Source organism: Lissotriton helveticus, chromosome 6, assembly GCF_964261635.1.
Source record: "Lissotriton helveticus chromosome 6, aLisHel1.1, whole genome shotgun sequence".
In the NCBI taxonomy this organism is placed as follows: domain Eukaryota; kingdom Metazoa; phylum Chordata; class Amphibia; order Caudata; family Salamandridae; genus Lissotriton; species Lissotriton helveticus.
This window is the reverse complement of record NC_136067.1, coordinates 61,559,105-61,574,223: the sequence shown is the minus strand read 5'-3', so window position 1 is coordinate 61,574,223 and position 15,119 is coordinate 61,559,105.

Genomic DNA, 15,119 nt, shown 5'->3' with positions numbered 1-15,119 from the left:
GATAATTGCAGGTAAGTAAACAATTTAAATATTAAAACGAATTTCGTAGCGCGCACTGCATCGCAAAATGCGATGCAGTGCGCACTACGAAATTCATTTTATTAATTAAATTGTTTACTTACCTGTAATTATCCATATGCCGGTTTTTAATACCCTCCACCTTGCCCCTCCCCCTCCCCGCCTCTCTGCCCACCGTAATTCCCTCCACAGGCCGCGGCTGACTTACAGGCACATTCCAGGGGTGCAACAGGTGTCCTTTGGACACCCTGGCACCCTTGGAATTGCGATTCTCAAATTGCGATTTTCTCACAGAAAATCGCAATTTGAGAATGTATCCCCATTCATTCCTATGGGCCATTTGGCCCATAAGAATGAATTGGATACTCATTCCTTAATTGCGATTCGCAATTTGCTAATCGCAAATAAGGAATGTTAGAGATTTGCAAAAAAATTGCGAATTGTTACCTACATTCCATTTTGCTATTCTCAAGTAGCGATTCCTTAAAAATCGCTATTTGAGAATCACAAAATGGAAATTACCTACATATGCCTCTTACTCTTTGTTAGAAGGGTTGGTTGATTGGGTCCTATGGGAGAGACATTTCCTGGGGACTGCGTGGTGAATAATTCAAGTGAATGATTGATAGTTCTATTCCAAAGCCGTTATCTAATTCAGGAATTGATATTATACCTCTTGCTTTTTTTTATCGCTACTTGCAATCTAGTTATTTAGCCACAGGTATGAAGAGGCACCATGTTTTGCATCAGTTTGCAGTTCCTACTGCAAATAGAGTCTCTGCCTTAGCTGGCTTAGATCAGAATGACTGACTGTGCCCTCCCCCCTCATCTGAGTAGCCCTAGGGCCTGTACTCCAGCTCTCTGTTGATTACCCACAAGGTTAAACGAGTATCTCGTTTTTAATGATACCGGAGCAGCACTTAGTACCTTTAGTTGGAATGCAGCACGGATAAGGGATCAAATAAATGACCAGAATGGCTTCATCGTGTTACTCAGTTCGAAGTTCTTGTTTTGCAGGAGTCCTGGGCTCGAGAGCCAGTAGTATGGGATGGGTACAAGAGCCTTCATGTTGCAGCAATCCCTTCCCCTGGCCATAGAGCGCCTGGAGGTTTCTCTATTCTGATCCGTATTTCCAAGCAGCTAAAGGTTGTTCCTATCCCCAATAGTCACACAGGGATCCAGATTTAATGGGTGGTCTCCTCACGGGACTCACATTTATTTTTGGTAAATTTTTATAACTCACGGAACTTGGTTGTCTAATCAAAGTGTTAGTTCAAGCATTATCAATTTTAGAAGCCAGGCAACTTGCTTATCTTAAGGTTTTTAATGTTATATTGGTAGGAAACTTTAATGCAGAGTTGTGTGCATATCAAGAGGGAGGTGACCCCTTTTCTATTGGAGATTCCTCTCTCACCCCACCCATTCTGGACATTAGAGGGCAGGTATCATCTATAGCCAGCGGGCAAGCAGGCCTTTGGAATGGTTGTATGATGGAACAACACTGGGAAATACTCTGCATGTCTTTACCACACATTTTGTACCCCCCATTTCTTTAGATTGCATATGCTTTTACAATGTATGCTTTTACCACGCATTGTTTATATATATATTGATATATATAAACAATGCATTTGTGGGGGGAGACCCCCCAAACCCCTGTACTTACCTTAAATTTGTGGTAAAGGCATACATTGTAAAAGCACATGCATTCTAAAAGCATGCATGGTAAAAAATGTGTGGTAAAGGTACAGCATGGTAAAAACCTCGTTGTAAAGGCTGTTTCCCCTTTGTAATGTGATGACTGGAGGAGGCTGTTTGACGAAGGATTTAAGCACACTTGTTGGCTAAGGTAAAGGAACGATAATTGACTATATATTTTGTTCAGGTCTCTTGTGAATTTTGTGAGCCCAGGAGTTGTACATGATATTGGATTTAGTGATCATAACTCCATTGAAATAAGGGTGACAGCTCCAACAGGTCTCAGCTCAGACATTGCCCAAGGATAAGGGGACAAGGATTTGGTGGCATAACCTCCCAATTGCTACCTAATTTGAGAATATTGCCTGATCCAACTTAAACTTTATTGATAAACATATGTTAGTGTTTGACCCTTCCCGTGTAGTGATCTTACAGGGCTTTTCCCAATTGAATGTCACAACTACAATGGCGGCTCCTCTGCAGTGGTGGTGGAGCATCGCCCCACTGCCTAGCGCAGAGCTACCAAATGAAAATAAAACGATGTTCTAGCATCGTTTTATTTTTTGTTTCCCGGCTCTGAGCCAACTTGTGCAGGGTGGGGCCGGACATGGGAGGGGGAGGAGGAGGAGTGCTTGTGCACTCCCTTCGTGCACATCTGTGTTTAGCTGGCTGTCTCAGGCCGACCAAAACACACATGCGCACTTAGGTTTCTCCAGCCCAACTGCATTCAGCAGCTGGGCTGGAGAAACCCCACAGTCTCCAAGACCTGAGCGGAGCTTCTTACCAGCCTGCTCAGGCCAATGTCCACGCTGCTCTGCAGCACAGGGATTGGATGGGAGTCAGTCCCAGGGACTGCGGGGACCACGAAGAGGACAGCAGGAGCAAAGCAACGCGGAGGCGACCTGGCCTTTAGGTAAGTTCTTTTTATTATTATTACTAACACTCTCACCGCGCGCTCTGCCACGCGCTCCTCCCACCCGCTCCACTACCCTTTGTTAGTGGCGGCTGCCACTGCTGAACTAACACCATTATGAGAGAGATAGCGGGTCAAGGCCCAGCTGAACAATGTGGCTTGTTTGATAAAACTTGTAGAATGGCTAATAACTAACTCCGGAAGGCCCTTAATGCAAGGCCAGCAACCAACAGGCCATAATAATGAAGAGGATGGGTTACAAGCAGGCAATCAAGAAACAAAAACATGAGCTCAAACAGGCCTTCTGGGAGCGATTGCTGCTTAGCTGTGACTCCCCGGGAGCCACTGTAAATGGTAGGCAACCCATCTTGACCACTCGTGACGATATTATCGCATTATACTACAGTGCACAGAATTGTGGGCTCAATCACATAATATTTTCTGCCCATTCCAGTATGGGTTTCAGGAAGGAAAAGGTACAACAGAACAGTGCCTGAACCGTAATCTTATAATACGAAAATATGTATCTGCTAAGCAAGGGATTATTCACCTTGCATTTAAGGTCCTGAGTAGTGCCTTTGATCGGGTGAAGAGGTCAAAGCTATGGCCATATTTGTTGGCATTAGGCCCACTCATCCCACTGATTGATTTTTTAAATGCACTGCACTTGGATGTGAATGCTTAAGTTAGATACGGCAAGGGTGGGGAATGTTCTGAATCTTTTTCCCTCCCACGTGGGGTTAGACAGGGAGGTGTGCTGCCCATTTTACTTTTATATATTATTGGTTTGAATTCTTATTTTGCTGCACATGGGAAAGACCTGCCCAAGGTAAAATCAGTTCCTGTGTCTTCCCTGCTCTATGTGGATGATGCCGTGTTGATGGCCCGAACGGCCAATGGGTTAAAAATTCCTGTTGACCTTTTCATCAACTTTATGGATGGACTGGAGCGGAAGTGAATAGCAGTAAAGCACACTACATTGTATGTGGAATTAAAATCCCTAAGACTAGACCTATCATTTTATAAGGTTACAGGGTTACTAGGGTGCCGGATTCCCTCTATTTGGGGGTTACTTATGATTATCTGAATAACGGACTTATTTGCTTATCAAAGCAGTGTTCCTGATTTTCCTTAGCCGGCAGTGCTCTTTGCAGATTCTCCAAACAGATTGGTAATAAACCCACACTACCACTACTGCAGAGCTATACAATGAAATGCCTACCGGTACTTCTATATGGTGCAGCTATCTGGGGTTATGGAAATTGGAAGGTCATACAGCAAAAGGAGAATCGTTTTTGTAGGTAGTTATTGGTCCTGGCTCCTAATAGATCATCTTTTTTTTGTCCACGAAGAATTGGGCCTTGATTACGTGGAGGAGTTTGTGAAACTAGCTCCCGTGTTACAGTGGATCTCTCTGTGGTCCGGGGATCACACAGGATTTACAGGGATCTGATTGAGGACTGCCTAGGGTGAGAATACGGTCACAGAATACCATGGCTGAGCTATGTTGAGTCTGCTGCTCGTACCCTGGCCTGCCATGACCTGTTTTATTAGCCGCATCTCCTTAGAAAGGGGGGTATGTGGAAAACGACTAAAATTAGGTATATATAAGCGGCGTTCATTCATGTTCACCACAGCCACTGTTGAAAGTAAAGTGAGAATCGTGAAACAGTGGCCACGCCATCTTGTCCCTTTTAGGCCCCATCATGCACGTAAGTGGCAGCCATTTTGTGTGTCGTGGCCTCTCTGCCCACTGCCAATAGCCTGCGCGTCTCTCCCCCTCACTCCCCGGCCTCGCAAGCATTCCCCCGCGCCCCGACAGCCCCCGGTCTCTCCTGCTTGGGCCATAAGCGCACCTCTAACGCAACCCTGTCTCCGAGCCACATCCCGTGCTGAACCCCCTCACTCTTTCATCTCATTCAAAGAACAGGCCCTTTTGATAACCTCTTCCTCCCTGCCCGATTGTCCGGCCTGATCCCAGGCCATCACCTAGCCCAACAGATGCAGTTTATTGCCCCCTACAGTAGGACCTCGCCTCACATCAAAGGAGCGGGGATTAATCAATGCTTTCACACCCCGAAGATCCGACTGATCACACACATCCCCGTTCCCAGCGGAATGTCCAGCTGCGCGATAACCACCACATGCTGAGATCAGGGTGGGAACTCTACTGTAGATGTGTGTGGGAACGGGCCTGGCCCGGGGATTCCGAGGATGTCTTTTCTGTCCTTCAAAGAAACATTACGGATGCAGTGTATGTAATAAAGCCATACACCTGTGTATAAGAGGCCAGGCCTCAGAGATGTGGTTAGAGCACCTCGAGAAGATACCCTGTTGTCTGATTTGACGTGTTCTGCTCCGTCGGAATAAACTCCTGTTTCCTGCCTTCTGTCTCCAGCGCCTGCCTCTTTGTTTGGTAATCTCGAATGGTATGAGAGGCGGCTAACGCCGGGCAAATACTGAAGGGTTCTTGGTCGAATTCGGCCCTACCTTTTCACAATTGGCGTCCCAAACGTGGGGCCCATCAGCGACACGTGGATCCAGTGGGAGAGGTCCCAACGACAGAGTGAACGACTGCAACGATCTGGAAGTGCACCTGCCCGATAGACCCTCGTCTGGCAGCCGATCATCCGAACTTCACTGGTTCTGAGAAGACCTCTCTCGAGTGATCTACGGTCCTGACTGGGAACCATCAGGAGTGCCACAGCAATTACGGAGAATAGAGGACGATCAGGCGCTGGAAGCGGAAGACGAGAAACTGTCCATGCGGTCCGGGTAAGGTCGTGTAACACGACAAATTGCGAATTGATTGTTTGATTGTTTGAAAATACTAGTATTACTCATTTGATTGTTTCTGAGAGATTCTCTATTTGCAAACAAGCACAGAGTCGCAATACTCTGTTTAGTCTTTGCAGATAGTGAAGGGTAAGTAACGCAGGCCTTTGCCCCCGTTGTAATCCGTCGTGCCTGCTTCCCTCTCCATTTGATTGATTGTTATCCAAGCATTTACTGTTTTGGAATTGGTTCTCTTTGGATCATTCTCTATTTGCAAACAAGCACAGAGTCGCAATACTCTGTTTAGTCTTTGCAGATAGTGAAGGATAGGTAACGCAGGCTTTTGCCCCCATTGTAATCCGTCGTGCCTATTTTTATCCCTCATTTGATTGATTGTTTATCCGAACATTGATCGTTCGGAATTGGTTCTCTTTGGGTTATTCTCTATTCACAAATAAGCACAGAGTCGCAATACTCTGTTTAGTCTTTGCGGATAGTGAAGGATAGGTAGTGCAGACTTTTGTCCCCATTGTAACCCGTCATGCCTATCTTCTCCCCATTGTTCAGTAGTTGGTTCAGCCCGGACCGTTATTAGAGGTAGATCATCCGGCTCCACCGGAGGACACCCCTAATAAAAAGGACATATATATAAAAATACGGATTAGCCGCTGTATCGTGCTAGCAAACTATAACATAAAAATCGTTAGGGAAAACAAAAGAAATCGAGCAAAATCAGTAGGCCACTGATGGGATCTTTTTGACCCCGCTAAAATAGAAACATTAGGAACAACCCCTCATGAGAAATATGAAACTAGTGAGAAGAACCGAGCTCGACGCCATGATGGCCGCAAGACAGCTCGGCTCCGTCGCCCACCCCGCCCAAATAACGACGAACCCTATGCAAATATTATAAATATATACAACACTCCAGCAAAGTAACAAGTTAAAATGTTTTATTATACAACTATTTACATGGCAGCCGGCTGCAACAACAAACCCAACGCATTCGCCGTCTGCTTAACGCTGTTCCTGTCCCTCCTTCCTTAAAGTAGCAATGTTGGGCTACTTTGGGCTACTTTTTAGTTGGCTTTGGGCTGTAGAAAGTCTACAAAAGCCATCAGTCGGCGAGGTAGCGTCGGTGGCGGCCCGTTGTGCGAATAGGCCGGAGGCAACCCAACGCGCCGAGGCCCGTCCCCGGATCGTCCAGAGGTGATGTCCAGCAAGTTGTGTGCGGGGGATGCCTTGCTGATGGCTCCCCCCTTTGTTGCCTGGTCCAGCCATTTTTTATACCTGCGCCAGGAGATGGCGTGGGGCGCCCGCAGATGGCGTGGGGCGCCCGCGGAGAGGCGGCGTGGGCGGCCCCCTCTCCCCCGCCCCCCCAGGTGGAGGCTCCTCTCCCGCACTAAGACTGCCATTAGCGTTCCACTCAACGAGTCCCCGCGGTTGACTGGCCGGGGGACCCGCTCCGGCGGCTGTGGTGAAGGGCAGCTGCGAGAGGGGGGGCTCTCAAGATGGCGGCCGACACCCCGGATTTGGGCCTGGTCCATTAGGATGGCTCTGGGCTACCTTGGAACTCGGATGCTTGCCTGCTCGGGCATGAGCCCCACTCTTGAAGACGTCCTCTCAGTTTTAAAGATTCTACGCGATTCGTTGGCCCTCGACTCCCGCGGGCTTCCGGTGGGGGCAACCGCCACTGTTGCTCGGTTATCCCCCATGGATATGCCGCTGCCCCGGGCGACCGCCGCCTTATCCACATCTGGTGCCGAAGGAAAGACTGATTCAACGCATCTGTGGAGGGATACGCCTGCTGTCCCGCTCTCCGGAGTGGCCACAACGTCGTCACAAGATGGTGGTGCTCTCATGCTGACACCGGCCTTTGTCTGAATTACTAAGAGACACTGTAGACTGCCAACTCGATCAGCTCCGGTGGGACCTCAGCGTGACCCGGTAGGGAAGATTTTGCCTTCCTCGCCTTTAAGTCGCGGTTCATGCCGCCTGTCCCTTCTGCTGGCGTTAACGGAATTTTTGAACTGCCGAAAGGGATTCTGGTCCGGCCGCTAGTTATTGGAGGCATTCGAACTATACTCTGGACCCGCCTGACCTCGACCAAAATGGCGCAAGTATGGGCGGGACTTGCAACTCCTTATGACGATTCTAGTTACTTAGCCTTGATGTTATGGGGGATGTATGCGGTCTTTGTGCACATGGCGGGTGGGGAAGTGTACTGACTGAGCATGCGGACAACCCTATTGATGTCGGGTTTATTTACTATTGATTATTGTATTATTAAAAGCTCCGAAGTAATGTTACTCATGATACTCGCCAATGGTATGCGTATGAACGATTTTATTGTAACTGATCCTGCTATACTTTCGATTATAAAATCAACCTTCACTGATCCTGCAACCGTTTGTCACGTTTAGTTTTTTCCAATTAAATGGCTCGCTCGTTATGTGCTCCTATACTACAGTGTAATCTCTCCTTACCTCATGCGTTTCCCGTCTGCCCCGTGGCCGGCCTGTATGGTTGGAGGCCCGTATTTGAATGCTGACATTTTTACAATCAAGGTTTTAAAAGAAAAATATATGGAACTAGCATCGTAACAGTCATTTAGATTGATAGGGTTGTTTTTTTAAATACCATGCTCTGCGAACAGGAACGACCCTATACCACCGTAACCCTTTTCTTTTCCTCGAATGAAAACATGAATCCGTCACCCCCCCCACCTTATACTGAATACCCCTGGCCTTTGACCCTCTCCTACACGCGGTCTGTACTACTGCCCTCGGGCGATCTATGTAATGAACAGACTACCATTGGTTATCTTTGTCGCACTACCAGTTCCTCTGGGCTTCAATGCCGAGACATAAGGGACTGCATCCCAGAGAGATGAGTCAAGTACGTGGTAGGTAAAAACATTTTCGTGTTTATGCGCGCTGATGTGCTTTGAACGCTGCCCCCCCCTCTTTTCCTTTTTGCAGGTTACATCGGAATTTCAGCTGAAGTATGGAGAAGACCTAAAACCGCACCGTGTTCCACGCGAGGAAAATAGGCTAGCTCTGTGAGACGGTACATTATATGTAGGAGCTATCTCTGGGAGCATGAAAAATTGTATGGTATGAATGTGCGCATGGGCCCTGATTTGTACGGTATGAATGCGTATGTGTGGCGCACGTCTGGGTCAATAAAAGAATGCTTTTTGTATGATTGAGGCGTTGATCGAAACGGTTAATGGGATAGGAAAATTAAGCCCGAACATGGTACCTGCATGTAAAAGACGAATAAAATATAGCACTTTCCTTACTTAGGAACGACTCTCTCTGGAGCTAGCGAATGGGAGAGTGGCCTACACCAGAAACTTGAAGGCTTATTTCAGTACGACGAACCCAACCCCAACCGATATCCCAAATGTACACCCAAAATAATGCGCACCAATGAGTCAATTAATGTGCTGACTAAATAAGAAAAGTTAAAGAGTACCCCGGGTTGGGGTTCATCCAAAATCCCCCTCAGCCCAGATATTAGGGATATTGTTATTTTTTTAGATTTACCCCTTCTTCTTCCACCCTCATAGAAAAGTCAGAATTGTACCATCGCACGTCCGACTGACACCCCTCCTTTACCTCAGCTTGGATCATCATTTGCTAGATGTTGGAAGACCCCACCGTGAGTATAAGCACGACTGGACTAGTGTCCGACCAATTAAAAAGGAGTAAGTATTTTTGAAGCGAGGTTACCAACAAAAATTGTCTACTATTAGGAAGGAAGGAGAACAAAGAGCTCAACCCCCAAAATGAATTAAAAAGAATACTGAGAATACGCAACATGCATGACAAAGTCCTTTTGCCCAAAATAGCTCTGTGTTCTGTCTTAGGTTTCCGTACTTGATGTATGTACTGTCGCACCCTATCTGGTATTTGTGTATACGTAAACTATGAATTTATGTTTTCCCTCAGTTCGTGTTTTTATACGTGAAACCGACCCGTACTGTTCTATATGTGTGTGCACTGAATAACCTATTATTATACACGTCTCTCTCTCTCTCTCTCTCTCTCTCTTTATGTTGTACGTGTACTAATAGCCTATTTGGTGCACACGACTCTCTCTCCCTCTGAGGGCTCCCTTTTGAATAAATGACGACACTGTGCCTCGCCGGCACAGGTATAATTGGCTTTAGACACGACAGTGTTTGAACAAATTGACAGAAACAAAACGATCGTATTTTGCCATATTACTACCTCTCCTTTCTGTAAAATGATGGAACTTAATTGGCTGAGAAAGAAAGGACAGGTAAGACGACTAATGTCCCCTAATCTGACCCTTAAAAGGGAACTATATGTCAGTGGCTTTTGTTTTAGTGCTTTAGTAACACCACCCTCATCATTTGGATTACCACCGCCCATTGCACAAAAGTAGAATGTCCGAAACGTCCCCGTTTTTCCAGAATGGTCCCAGTTCTGTAACCAGCCGTCCCAGAAAATCTTAAAGACTGTAGCTGATGACCTTGTTTTTAAAGATAAATCGTCCAAAAACTGATAAAAGTTAGCCGTTGCTGTCAGAAAAGAAAAAGAAAAAAAAATGCTTAACGTATGTCCTTCCCTGGAAAAAGTAGCAGTAAGCCCATGATAATAAGCACTTCACACTTTTTATGAATTAGCAGACCTTGAAGAAAAATATAGCTCAACAGGATTTGTTTTAGAAAAACACAAGTCTCTACTGGAGGAGCCGGTTTGAATTCGACAAACCATGTAATTGTTGGATATCAGACTTCTTGCCACGCTCGCGAATATAACAGGAATAAACACCAGACAGGCATGATGTTTGAAAATAGAAAGATACTTGCAGACCTGCACCACAGCCATGATGCATGAGTTAACAGCATACACCGATGTAAGGGTTACTAAGCATCCACTCTATCGTGACCAATAAACGTTACCCCAACTACTTGGGGTTGGGAGAGAAATTAAAGTGTGTAAACATCTTTCCCTGCCAGTTCTTTAAGACTTGTTTTTTTTTGTACTCATTTAAAGATAACGTGCGGTCGTCGGAGGAGAGGGGCCGGATGTGACGCACAGCCTGGCTGCAGATCGGGGAATATCTATGACCTCGACCAAGGTGAAGCCACAGAGCAAAGAGTTGCGGGACAAGGCACCATTCTCAACGAGGAAAGTGAAGGAAAGAAGGGCTGTCCAGAAGCCCCTGCATGTTGATGAGCTCGTGCCGAAAGTCCCTGCCCATTGTGCCCGATTGATGGGCCCACTTGCTTGAAATTTCTGCCCTTCTTGGTCCGTTTCAGACCTGATCCCACTCCAACCTCTTTTCCCTCGGCCTCCCGAAGCACGCCCCCATCACCCCCTTTTTTCCATATGGAGTTTTTTGAACGTGACTTAAAGAAGAAACACAGCACAAAAGATAGAATAGGGTTTGTCCCGAAAGAAGAACGTAATACGGGTACCCCGACTAAAGTACCTATGGTAGATTAGTTAGGTAACAGGACAAACAGGACTGTGGTCCGAGAGCAAAGAGTGGCCACACCCTGCAACGCGAAATCTGAATCCGAGCTGGACGCATAGCTCCACCGCCGGTGCTCAACAGTGCCAACGAAAGAAGAAAAACAATGAGAGCCTACCAGTGATGGCTCGCTGTAATAAGACACTGGAAAGACTAACCTTTTTTTTCGAACATTGCCACCCCTTGACTCTCCCTTGTATTAAGTTGAATTCCTCTCCCAACCGCTTTGTATTGATTACCACCCAATTGAGCTTTCGAAACCTTACATCGGTCACTTTCAACTGTACATGGATAACTAAGAAGGCGTTAACTCTGTATCTTGATGATTGTAGAACACCAGTTATGCACATGAACATGCTGTCTAGTTTTGACCCCCATGGAGTCCAGACCTCAAGTGATAATAGCCCTTATCCTGCCAGAACATTTTTGTATGACATCATGTTTGTATTCCGACGAATCTCCTGCATTGTCTAAAGTAATGTCCCCGCCCCCAAGCTCTAACGTATGACGCAGCTAATGTAATTTTGTTTGCACTGTCTCCCCGCCCACCACATTGACTACATATGGTTATGTACGATTCTGTCTGCATTGATAGCAGAATTATTTCCATCTGCCTGTAATGTATCTGGGCTACCAAAGGGAATTGTATAACTAATGTCAGCTTGTACATCCTCACCTGTGACGTGAACAGGAATGAACTAACTTATGATAGAAACTGGGGACTGGGGAAAATGACTAAAATTAGGTATATATAAGCGGCGTTCATTCATGTTCACCACAGCCACTGTTGAAAGTAAAGTGAGAATCGTGAAACAGTGGCCACGCCATCTTTTAGGCCCCATCATGCACGTAAGTGGCAGCCATTTTGTGTGTCGTGGCCTCTCTGCCCACTGCCAATAGCCTGCGCGTCTCTCCTCCTCACTCCCCGGCCTCGCAAGCATTCCCCCGTGCCCCGACAGCCCCCGGTCTCTCCTGCTTGAGCCATAAGCGCACCTCTAACGCAACCCTGTCTCCGAGCCACATCCTGTGCTGAACCCCATCACTCTTTCATCTCATTCAAAGAACAGGCTCTTTTGATAACCTCTTCCTCCCTGCCCGATTGTCCGGCCTGATCCCAGGCCATCACCTAGCCCAACAGATGCAGTTTATTGCCCCCTACAGTAGGACCTCGCCTCACATCAAAGGAGCGGGGATTAATCAATGCTTTCACACCCCGAAGATCCGACTGATCACACACATCCCCGTTCCCAGCGGAATGTCCAGCTGCGCGATAACCACCACATGCTGAGATCGGGGTGGGAACTCTACTGTAGATGTGTGTGGGAACGGGCCTGGCCCGGGGATTCCGAGGATGTCTTTTCTGTCCTTCAAAGAAACATTACGGATGCAGTGTATGTAATAAAGCCATAAACCTGTGTATAAGAGGCCAGGCCTCAGAGATGCGGTTAGAGCACCTCGAGAAGATACCCTGTTGTCTGATTTGACGTGTTCTGCTCCGTCGGAATAAACTCCTGTTTCCTGCCTTCTGTCTCCAGCGCCTGCCTCTTTGTTTGGTAATCTCGAATGGTATGAGAGGCGGCTAACGCCGGGCAAATACTGAAGGGTTCTTGGTCGAATTCGGCCCTACCTTTTCACAGGTAGAAGAGAAATTGGGGATCGGTTTTCATTTATGTGCATTTCCAGGGTAAGGGTCTACCGCAGGCAGTATGTGAATGTCCTTAGAATTATAGGTTTGTCAATATTCCCCTACTGCAGCAAGGTGACCCACCAGAAATATACATAGTCATACCACTAACCTTACAATTGTGAATCCATTCCTAATGCACCCAACAGATGTGAAATTCCACCAGTTCTATTTATGTGTATCAGTATATTGAATTTAAATTTGTAAAATGTTTTTACACACATGTAAATACTACGTAGAAGTTCAACAGTCTAAGAATCTGTCTCATACTTTAAATGCTCAAAATACCAGTATCATGTTGATAATACTGGTCATACATGGTCATAACACAATTCAAAATAAAGAGAAAAGGAAAACACATCTTTACTGTCTAACAAGTGAGCTAACAGGAAAACTACATCAGAACTGTATCCCATGCTGAGTATTTAAAGTAGTGACAGTGTCCGCGATGTCACAGCAACTCACATGAAAGAAAATGTAACAAATTACATTTTGAATTTTGAACACCACCTCAATGCTGCTTTGGGTGCAACCTATGAGAGCGGTCTTGTGCAGCAAAGATAACACAAAATTCATATTCATATATGGACTATATGGGGTTATATATGGGCTGCTTATCAGATGCTAACATTTTTGAGCATATATGCATACACCCCACTCCAATCCGCTAACTCATTCAAGAACTGAGAATGCTTTAGGTTGCCGTCTATCTTCTGGTTGTTGGGCAACAATATAACAGTAACAACTCAGGGCTCGATTCACAAAAGTAAGTTACAATTCTGCTTAAAGTTACACATTGTAGTAAGTTTACTACTTTCGATATTCACAAGCTCTGAGTGTAAACTTATTATAAAGGAGTACTTTATATGTCTCTACCCCTAGAGGGATGAACTTGGCTTACTCTTGTGTGGATGGGTGACGTCCCTCCCTAAACGTCTCTTATTTCTCCATTATTAAATCCCCTTAAGTAGTAAGTCTGGCCTTTTCCCACCCACTCTCCTCTGTTACTCCCACATTTACTACAAACATCTATTATTACATGTGCATAGACTCCAGAGTTGGGACAGAGAGCTCTGCACATATGGTTATAGCCAAAGCTTACATTTTGCAGAATGTTTTGAAGTATGTTTTGTAGTTCTACAAAACCTACTACAAAGTGTGGTTTGAGAATCAGCCTCACAACATTGAAACATACAACAATTTATCAAAAAGGAGATCAATGAAATGAGTTGCAAAGCCTTTGAGGAAGTTATTCCCCACAATGAGTTGTAGCTGCAGGTAATGTTCCTCCTGCCAAGAACAGAAAGGTCAAGAAATGTAACAAGAAAGCAGAATGTAGCTGGTCTTGGTCAATTGCCTCTGCTTTACAAAATATATAAGCAATGGCGTAAAGCTGTATTGCAGAGGTTCCTCCTATTCTTTCTTGAAGAGAGAACTGGGTACTTGTTGTACCTATGTTGTAGAATTGATGACATGAAACAATATTAGCAATAGTTTGCCGCTGACCCTCGTTCCTGGATCACCTCTGCTTGAGAGAGTAAGAGGAAATTCTGAAGGGTGTGTTGTGTATCCTCTCATCGTGTACGCTCAATATACCATTATATAACGAACCCTATGATAATGGAGAATACTAAAGGATCTATTGTTTAATCAGAGATGCTGTAAAACCAGGCCCTCGTCCTGTCCCTGTTAACAGGATCTAAGACCTTCACCCACTAAGGTGGCATGCTTCATAATTGGGGTTTGCTCCTCAAGCAGCCAGGGGGTTAAGTTTGAGCACTACTGGAGGACTTATCAAGTGTTTGAAAGAACTTAGATGATTCTGGTGATCAGTACCTCGGGCTTCATTTATGTGTCTTTGCCATAGGGCACAAAAACAATCACAAGAGGCTTTTTCCTTTTTCTATGTGTGCTGCATGCAGCACACATAGAAAAAGGAAAAACAAGGAGAAATAAAGATATTTCTCCTCTTTGTGCCTCCCTTACGCCTCCCTTGGAAGTCATAAGTCTTTGGTGCTGCCTCTGATTTATGATTTCCCCTTAAATTTGGGGCAGTGTCAAAATGCCATTGATGTTGCTGGAAACGCCCACAGCTACACCCATTGCACGCCCCTTTAACACAGAAAACTGTGTTAAAGGGGACAATATTGATGAGGCAGCATTCAGCCAAATAAAGTGGCTTAGTGCTGCCTGGTAAATATGGAGCACTCTTCTGAACCATGGAACGTCACATAAAGTTATGAGGCCCCTCGTGTCGAGTGGAGAAGCGTGGCTCAGTGGCTCAGTGGTTAGAGGCGGCAGACCCGGAAGCTGAGATCAGCCGTGGACCAGGGTTCGATTCCCCGCCTCGGCGGGTCTCGGGCTCAAAAAAAATTCCACGGACTCGATAATTCTCGTTCCGGTGCCTACTCAACTCACGGGGTCACACTCTGCGACTCTGGGCAATAGCTTGCTTAATCTCCACTACGGCCCCTCGCGGCGGGATGCCTGGCTTTCACCTTGTGGACACCCTGCTGGGGT